Source organism: Pithys albifrons, chromosome 2 (assembly GCF_047495875.1).
Source record: "Pithys albifrons albifrons isolate INPA30051 chromosome 2, PitAlb_v1, whole genome shotgun sequence".
Taxonomy (NCBI): Eukaryota; Metazoa; Chordata; class Aves; order Passeriformes; family Thamnophilidae; genus Pithys; species Pithys albifrons.
This window is the reverse complement of record NC_092459.1, coordinates 40,630,956-40,641,542: the sequence shown is the minus strand read 5'-3', so window position 1 is coordinate 40,641,542 and position 10,587 is coordinate 40,630,956.

Below are 10,587 nucleotides of genomic sequence, written 5' to 3'. Positions count from 1 at the left end.
AGTGTGGTTTGTAAATGTTAGTAAATATAATTTATTCTTTTTATTCAGTTCAGTTTCTTTAGAGTGCGTGTCTTTTCTGTTTTTTTTTCCTTTTCCTTTGCTGGGAAGGTTCTGGGAGGGGGAAGGGGGGCCAGTCCAGGGTTGGCAACAGCTAGGCCAAACCTTACGACACTTACCTTGAAATTATTTACAGAGGATGGATGTTTAATATACTGACAGATTCAAAATCCATAGAAAAATATGTCAATAATACTTTTTTCTTTTAAATCAGAACCAGAACCAAAACCACACACTTTGGAAGTTACCCACCTAATGCACGACTCATTTCTGCAGGGACTAGGAGTTTATTGCTGCTGTATCTGTGAGAGCATTCAAACCCTTTTGCTACTGACTGTTTTGGCATATGAGGGATGGGAGAGAAAGGAAAGGAGCAAAGTCTTACCATGAACTATATTGTGTTGTGGGAACAAAAACTCTCCAGGACTTGAAGGAAAGCCCAAGAGCAAGTTTTACTCTGTAAATTGTCTGAGAATACCTGTGTTACAGACTGTCTTTTTCAGTAACAAAAAGAACACAAAAAAACTCTCTAGGACACATTCTAGATTCTCCTGAGGACAGTATATCTTTAGGCTGATGGAATAATTAGGCCAATAGCACTAATTTTTCACTGGACAAAGTCATACTGGTCATAGGACAATCCTTCCAGTATAAAGCAACCCTTACTGTAGTTCTGGTGTCTACTCTGTCACACCAGTTTCCAAAGGAATTTGCGTCTATCTCCAAAGGAAAATGACCAGGAATTGTTTGTAACCTAGCAGTCCTTATTTTATTATATTCTTTCCTGATAAGCAGAGATCAGTCAATTATTTGGCATCATGCATCCCAATGAAAAAAGAAGATGTTTATTTTGGCCAAATAAGAACAATAAGAATTCACTTTGGAAATTAAAAATATCTTTGTGTTAGAGAAGAGTAGTTATGCCTTGCTTAACTGTCAGCAACAGAGCATTTAATTTTAGAATAAAGCACTCTATTTCTAATTATTTTGCTAGTAAAATCTGTGGAATTAATAAAATAATGGATTGTTTTAGAGGTGAAATACAATGTCCCTACATTTGTTGCAAATAGTCTATTTTACACCATTGGGGTTTTTTCTCCTTATTGCTAGTAGTGGCCTCCTTCTGCTCCACACTGTGCCAGTAAAGGGATAGCACATACTGGGGCAATTCACTGAACAACAAGACGCTTGGAAAACCTGGCCAACAAGGTTCAGTGAAAGAACTACATACCTTTAATCCTCAACAGGCATGTATCCTTCAGTATTTGTCATATTTTACTGAAGTATTTACGTAATTGAATGACCATATTTGTACTCCATATTTGCTCCTCCTATTTGATTCTATTTCATTGTAATGTAACACAGTATAAATTACAAGAATATATTTGGTTGTGCTGATCATTAGTAACCTCAAAGTTTCACCACAGAGATCATTGCAAACTAATCTACAAATACAATTTAAAAGAACCTGAGACATTTTAATTTTTACTTTATATTTTAACATTAGATTATTAAAAATGCTATATTTTATCTCTAGATGTAATAACAAGGTGGATATGTTAAAATTTCTTTAAACTTTCTGGGAAGAGTTTGAAAAGTTGTGAGAACTATTTATTCTGGATATTTCAGTTACAGTGCAATTTGCTCAAAATAGTTCTCATCTCCAAAGATTTATAATTTTAAGTAATTTTTTTTAAAACTGCTCCTGAATTGAAATAAATTGCCATCTCCTAGAAGTGCTATGAATTATCATTACCAAATTTATATATAATCTAAATTTGTTATCAAGGAAGTTAATATCCATCAGCAAAGTTAAATGACTGCAGAGCTCTCCAAGCATGTACTACTTGCTAGAAATTGTTTCACAGTTCTTAAAATAAATTTTCACCTTGGGTTTGAAGAAATCCACTGAACTCAAAAGGAGTATCTTCCAGTTTGCTGAAGACAAAAATCTAAAAACCTATTAACTGCTGACTTACAAATCACACATTTAGATGAAGTTTAAAATACAATTACGACTATGATTGCATTTTGTCTTTGATGAGATCCACCAGCAACTACCAATACTGAACTTTTCTAATAAAGAAGTTCTTTTCTTGTTCTTACTGTTCAGGAGATGCTTTCAATAATTTTCCTTAGGATTGAAGATCCCATTTTTAAGTACTTGATAATAGCTACTGGTACCTAATGTTGCTGATTGGGGGTTTTTAAATCTAACTAATTAGGTCATATGCGTGTTTTCATGCTACTTTCATTATAGGCAAGCACACTTTTATTAAAGACTAATTTTAAGTAGTAGTGGTAGTTTGATATTTCAAAGAACAATTGTCTAGAAGGAAAAAAAGTTAGGAGAAAAAATCTGTCTACATTTTCAGTGCAGAAAAAAGCATATCACAAAGTGCCTAGCTAATTTGAACTCTATGAATATTTGTATATATACGATTTCATGTATATAACTTTTTCTATTGCAGTATAAGACAGGAAATCCCAGGTTGTTCAGCACTCACCTTCAAGTGACATCTAAATCATGACCTCATTTTGAGATAGCCTTTTATCCTTGTTTTACTGCTATTCCTGGGCAATTCTGCTTCTTATTTTATTCCTTTGTTTGAGAAGAGCTGCCTGTCACAAACCAAAGGTGCGGACTGGTAATAGGCCTCAGTCATGCAGGCACCTCTGTTGGCAGAAGTAGAAATGTGTAGAACCCTCTTCATGGAAAATTTCACATACCTTGCATCTCACATTATTAAAATTATTTTTAAAAAAATTCAGACAGAAGAATGTGGAGAAGGAGACTCATAAAACTAAGTGCAGGACAATTAGATGGATACAGTTGTGTAATAGGAACTGAAGTTTATTAACTTAGCTGTAACGATATTAGGTGCACATACTAGCAGCTTGTAGATGTAAACTGGAACTTATTGTTTCAATCACACAAATGTAGCTGAAAAAAAAATTGAATTGGCATAGCTTTCTAGTGTGTCTACTGGTTGAAATTGAAAGCTTTCCAGTTTTTAATTTGTAGCCTGTTCTACTTTTTCTCTGTCAGTGATTGTTGTACCAGTCACAGGAAAAAGAACTTGTCTGCCAAATAATCGGCACCTTGGTGTCATTGCAAAAAAACCAAAACATACTTCATTTATAATGCGGCCAAAGATACAACTAAGGGATTTGAAGGAAAATTCCTTTTTCTTCTTGTTGTTTTATTAAAAAAGAACAGTCAACATAAAAACTTGTATTTGACTTAGCTCACAGGCACAGAACAGTTGTCATAATGATTTCCATTGGGAACTGTTGACTGAGCTGAGAATCTGAAACCTGCTCCACAGATGTCCTGATGCCGCAGAAGGTTAAAACTCAGAGGGCAGATTGTAAATTTGGTAATAAAGAATGTGCTCAGACACCAGCACTGTTCACTGAACCTTCTCACTAGCAGAATACTGCCACGGCTGCAGATAGGGTCTCATTACACTTGTGATCAGGTAGAATATGCTTGTACAATGTTATTTTGGGTTTGCTCACCTGAAGGTGGCAGCTTGCTGCCAAAACCTAAAGCCAGCTGGCCAGACAGAGATTGTGCCCTGAAGCCCAAGCTGTGTGGAAAGGCAGACAGATGCTTAAATAAAGTGGGTTGTGACTCTAGGGTGTTGCCTTAAATACTAAAGACCTGTTTTCCATGAACTCCAGGTATTTTCCAGGTATGCCCTGATTTGCCTAACATGAAGCAGTAGCATGCTGCAAATTTAAATAAAAATCAACATTGAAAAGAAAAAAGGAGAAATAAAAACAGGACTTTTGAGAAGGAACCTCCAAGAAACTGCCAGGTAGACATAATGAAAAAGCTTTCAGCTCCAAAATAAAACTCAAAAAAGTGGGAAAGGAGAGATGTTTCTTGGGCACAGCCCTGGAGTTCTTGGCTCTGATGTTAGATTATATATGACTGTTGCTGTGCAGAAAAGTATGCAAATAAATGCCAATGATATTTCTGTGACTCCATGTCAGCAAGGAAAATAGTCTCATCAAGTCCCAAATCATGACTTCCCATGCACATTCTTGCAAGTTCTCTGGCTAAAAGATCATAAATCATATAAGAAAAGTCAACTTGAAGGAGAAAAACCAAACAAACAGGATAATGAATATCTGAATGACCTTCTATATGTCTCTCAAAATATTAAGGATGGCATAAAAGTACCTCTCTTAATGTCTCTGAAGCCTTTTCGCTGAGAAAAGATTCCTAGAAACAAATCTATTTTTTTACATAATGTGCCATTGTTCCTAGCCAATGGTAATACTAAAAATGTAGACTCAAGAAATAAACTGTTGCCTTGACATGAAAACATTACATTAAGAAATGTACAAATGAGTCAATACATTTTTTAATTTTTTTTAAATAATCATTAAAAAAACAGATAAGGACCAAGAGGAATTCATTAACATTTCTCATTGCGTATTTCTCTGGCACTCAATTCAGAACTAATGATAGCTCCTTCAAATTAGATATTTGGAAGTTATAAAGGGCTTGGGACATAAACCTGAGATTTATTATGTAATATTGAGATTATATTGCTTTCTAACTCTTAGGCATATTGGAACAGGAGGAATATCTAAAGGAATCACGTATGGATTCAGAGTCCAAAAACTGCAATATGTCCTTTCTCTAGAGTTGGCAACTCTTTTCTTTATTCTCTTTTAAGTATATCTACCTGGAACACTGCTATATGTTTGGGGAAACTATTACCAAATATTTTATTATCCTTTTTTCCAAACTCAGGATACAAACTTATTGCTACCTCTCATTCTGTGGCCAAGAGAAGGTAGTGGCTGGCCCCTGCACACAGTCTTGGCTAGGAAGAAGCAGTTGTGAAACATATTTACTTTGTCTGTGACAGTGGTGGTCATAATGTTCGCTTTCAAACAATGCTGACATACAAGGCAATTTGTCTCAGGCATTGATTCTCCTCAGGTACCCAGCCTCTTCTGCTTTCTCCTCCCCAAACTGAATGGCTTCTTTATAAAACTGAGCAAGCTTATATCAGTTGTTGGGTAGATCTCCTTTAGACAACTTCACTCACACCGGGATTAAAAGGATGTGGAAAACCATGTTTAGCAGCACCATCTGGTGGTAATGACTTCTTGCAGTTATTTGGTGTAGTCTTGTTATTTTGGTGAAGCATCCTGCCTTCATGGCAGAGGGAAAAAGAGAATTGTGCCAGGACAAGAGATGGAAGCAATGCGGAGCTGTATTACTGCTTTAGCCATCCATTTTTTGTGGGGAAATGAGAAAGCAAACCATAGGCACTTGAAGCTTTGTACTGAATGTTCTATGAAATAACAGAGCCTCCTTCTGTGTAGAAATGTGACTGCAAAGAACAGGGTGTGAAACTCTTGTGGATTATACATGATGTTTGCTATTGATTTCTAAACTATAGTAAGAACTAGAGGCTAGAACCAAAACCCTCGATTACCCACTTTTATTTCAAATAAAGGGTTTTTTTAAGAGAAGCTACTGTGAGGAGAGAAAAAAGCTTACAACAAAAAGCCCAAATTAATATGAGGCTGTTAAATCACTACACTGACAGATAGTCTTAGAGAAAGTAGAAACTTTTAGCTGAACTTCAGCGATCAGGAAAATTCTGAGTGAAACTGGGATTTTATTTTTCTTTTAATTGACTTTCTTAACTACTTCTCAGGTTAATATTAAGTGTTCACAGAACATCTCAACTGCCCTCAAACACTATTGTACATGATTTACACGCACCACATGAGGAAGCTCTGTGCTCAACTCCTGAAAATGCAAAAGCCAGAAATGCTAAAGAAAAGGGTTTATCATCTACTCCTCCAAGGGAATGATCCCAGCACCCATGAAAGGGAAGAAGCGCCTTTCAACCAGGAAGCATACCTCTAATGCTATCCATTCCTCTTCCTTCATCCCACCTCTGCAATAATTTTTGGCTTAATTGGCTTTCTTAGAAAGCAAAGATGATGTTCATGAAATTACTTCTGTGACCATAGTGATGCTGGATAAGGCTTCTGGATTTAGCAGACCTGGAATAAATTAATTTGTGCTGCTCAAGGAAGTTTGTGATAAATGTGCTTTCTTTCATGTGGACACTCTGAGGTAGGAACTCTACAATTTTCTCCTTGTGCTTTTCCATTTCTCATAAAGTAATTAAAATTCACTGTACCAAAAGGAGAGCAAAAGAGAGAATGAGTGCACAGAGCCAAGGGTACCAGTCTCTACTCCAGTTAAATCTTAATTCAAAATACTTCTAACTCTTTTTGCTCCATTTAAACATCCCCCTAATCATCTGAAAGCCATTCTTTTCCTTTCACTGCTTGTCCCAAACCAGATACAACATTTGCAGCTTAGATCAGTGAAGGGTTTGGTAACTTGCACAATGTCACAACTCATGAGTCAAAGCTGTTATGAATCAAGAACAACTGGCATTTTTTTTCTATTAAAGGTTAAGAATAGAAAGAAATTAAGTAATGTACAGGCACATAGTGATTAAGACAAAAAGTAAAATCTTTCACAACCAAAAATAAACTGCCAGATTTTGAACTTTATAATGTAAGAGAAGAACAGTGCATTTAGTAACGTCACAGACTGACAGATACTAATCTTACCTTGGAGAATTTTGATAGAGATTTAAGGTTTCCTTTTGAAAGTAAAAACGCGTTTAGAATTGTTCTAGTTATACCATGTCTGGAGGAGTGTAAAGCGGCAATGGCTTTCAGTAAGACATAGAAATGGTCTAGTAGTCCATCCTCAATTCACCTCTCAGCAGGTACTTTGATATTTTACTGAGGAGTATTTTACTGAGGCTTTCTCTTTCCTTTGAATGTACTTCTTTCACAGATTATTTTTCAGCCTTTCTCATGTATCCACCCTACAGAAACAGTCCATGTTTCTCATGTGTGCTGCAATTCCCTGAGAAGGCCGAGGAGGGGGGGAGGGAGGGGTTGTTAGAGATAAATGTTGATTCTAAATTTAGTCAACCAAATTGTGTCTTTGAAATGAGATAAATAAGGAATATTTCAGCAAAAAAATAGATTTCCATCAAATTTGAAATATTTTTGCCAAAAATTCAGTGGGAAAGGTGGTTCTGACCAGAAGCTTCTGTTAGCACTACAGTACTGGTTCTTTTGGCTTCAGAAGTCAGGTATTTACTTAGGAAAATTTACTATAAAAAAAAAAAATTGACTAACTTCACAGTTAAAAAAAGCATGCATTCCTGTACTTAGATGAGAGGCGGAATTAAAAAACCCAAAATACTTAGGCAACAACCTTTGCATATCAAAACTAGAAACAGATGCTATAATTTGAATAGCCTGAACCAGAGGTGTTCAGTCAACATTGCTTGAACACAGCTAAGCAATTGTCAGGGTTCTTTGACAATTATTGTGGTGTTGTGCATATATTGCCATTTCTCTCTGTTCTTTCCTATTTCATAAGAAGGATTCCCTGAAATGTCAGGGAGGTTTCAAACTGTGAAGATGTAAGTGTTATGGAACTAGGAGTAGATAGTAAAATAGGTACTATAATTTTCTATTATTTTTAATTTCCTTACATAAAGGGGAGGGTTGGTTGACTTGTTTATTTGTTTGATTGTTTGCTTTATTTCTCCAGGGTAACTGTCATACTAGGTCTTTTTATTTAACATTTGTGTGTTTAGGGATGGGCACAACAACAGGTTATGTGCTGGGTGCTCCTCGCTGTTCTCTGCTGTTCCGCTGAAGATAACTCGCCGAAGCGGCAGGTCCTGTTCCAGCCGTGAGTGGGAGCAGAGTACGGCTGCAGGTGAACTCTCACACCGCAGCCCGGGGTCAGCACTTACCTGTCCGCTGCAGCGGGGGGAGCTTTCGGGCGGCGAGAAGCCGAGAGCCCGGGGACACCTCGGCGGAGGCTCTCCGCTGGTGTGCGGGTGGGGCACGCAGACGGAGCGGAACGGCAGGATGCAAAGGGAGAGGAACGGCAGGATGCAGAGGGAGCGGGACGGCGGGATGCAGGGGGAGCGGGACGGCGGGATGCAGGGGGAGCGGGACGGCGGGATGCAGGGGGAGAGGGATGGCGGGATGCAGACGAAGTGGGAGGGAGGGACACAGAGGGAGCGGCCCTGGAGACAAGTGGCGTGAAGGCTTGGCAGGTGCATCCAGCAGAGGGAAGGTTGATCAAGAAGGATGCTGTTTTCTGAATTTCTGTGCTCTGTGTGCGATCAGCCATGAGGGATTTTTTTGTCCTTTGGTTTTCATTCGTGTGTCTTCATTTGGTTGTTGGTTGAGGGTGTTTTAATGATAAAAAGATTGTTTGCCTTTAGTGGCATATGCCTTTAGGTATGCGTGTGACTTTAGTTAATGCTGAAAAAGGTTAGTTACCTGGGGAACAGTGAGAGTCAGTATCTCTCCAATCCTGCCTTGGAGAGGAAGGCGCTGTGGCATTATTTTAGAGTAAGTGCTTTGGATTGTGAGTATAGAAAGAAGCAACTAGAAAGACTATGGAAATATTTATGTGATATGACAGCTATGTTTTAAGTCAGTAATTCAACTTTTTGAAAGAATTATAATTTTAGGATATTTTTTATTCATTGGAATGAGACTGATCTTTTTTTACTGGCCATTCACTGTCTCACATTTACTGAAGAAGACACAAATATCTTTGTGTCAGAATAAAAAATGAAAAATAAATGAGATTTTTTAAAAAAGGCTGTTGTGCAGCATAACCATGAAGCATTAACAGAAAGTTTAAAACTGAAGCAGGGTTATTTTCTTTAAATACTCTTTCTCCTGACACTTTGTCTTATTTTCTTGCACTTTTAATATCAGACTCATATGAAGTCAAGTCATACCATGTGAAGAAAAATATCTTCCATTAATAGTTTAACTCAGGTTCAATAAATATCTGCTTTATAGTATCAGCTAAGGAGTAGTTAAGGTTTTTACAGAAAAAAAATCTATGTGAAAGCATTACCGTTATTGAATTTGTATTGGTCTTACATAGAGATCTCCAAGCAACTCCTCTCCTATGATGTCATTAAAATTCAGCAACTTAATGAAACTGTCATATATGGAGCAAAATTTGAAATATTTTCTAGTTTTCTGTCATTATATTCCATCTTTACTCCACCCTCACTGCACTCCCCAGCCCACCTTCCCAAAGAAAAGGGTCTATCAAAAGAATAGATGTTTATCTATACCACAGTGGTTTGTTAATTCAAGGTTATTATTTTTAATAGTTGTTTAGAAAGTTACAGTTGTTCTCTTAGATGTGCATTTGTGAAAAGTATAAACACAGATTACCTGCAGTTGTCTCTAATACAACCAAGTAGGTATAGTCTACATGGGAAGTCAAGAAGGAAAAAAAAGCATCTGTTGTGAGTAAAGAAGGAACAGCCAGAAGGTTTCACACCTCTCCTGGAGGCAGGCAGTGCATCACACAGAAAGAAAAAGAAGACTATACTTAACAAATGTGATATCACTTAGGTGTTTGGTCTTGAAGTTACATCCATCAAGTGGATTATGTGAGGGCAAAGACACCATGTAACAGTAGGTGTAGTGAAAAATGAAAATATAGAAGTGTGGAGGATTGACCCTGGCAAAACATGCCCACCAAATCCCCTTTATCACTCCCCTCCTCAGATGGACAGAGGGAAGAGAATATAATTAAAGGCTCATGGGTTAAAATAAGTGCAGAGAGGGATCACTCATTAGTTACCATCATAGGTCAAACAGACTCAGCTTGGAGATGATTAGTTGAATTCACTGCCAATCACATGAGAGTACAATAAGTAAAACAAACTTAATACCTTCTCCCCATCCTTCCCGATTCCTGGGCTCAACTTTATTCCAGATTCTCTACCTCCTCTCCATTGCAGCTCAGGGGGACAGGGAATGGGGGTTGTGAACATGTTGCCTCTACTGCTCCTTTCTCCTCAAGGGGAGGACTCCTCACACTCCTGCATGGGGTCCTTCCCACAGGAGACAGTTCTCCATGCACTCCAACGCGGATCCTTCCCATGGGCTGCAGTTGTCCATGAACTGCTCCAGCATGGGTCCTTCCAACAGGATGCAGTCCTTCAGGAACAGGCTGCTTCAGTGTGAGTCCCCTGTGGGGTCTCAAGTGCTGCCAGCAAACATGCTCTAACCTGGTCTCCTCTTTCCATGGGTTCGCAGGTCCCTTCCAAGAGTCCACTTCAGAGTAGGCTTTGAATGGAGTCACAGCCTCCTTCATGCATCCACCTGCTTTGGTGTAAAGTAATCCAGAGGGTCCAGGTGGATACCTACTCCCTCTATGTGCCAGCATGGGCTGCAGGGCACAGCCTTCCTCTCCGTGGTCTGCACCACGGGCTGCAAGGAAATCTTTGCTCTTGTGCTCTGAACAACTCTTTCCCCTCTTTATCCACTGACCTTGGTGTCCACAGGGTTGTTTCACATATTTTCACTCCTCTTTGGCTGCAATTACTGTTGCACAGTAACATTTTTCCTGCTTATTAAATCTGTTATCCTAGGGGTGCTACCATGGCTGCTGATGGA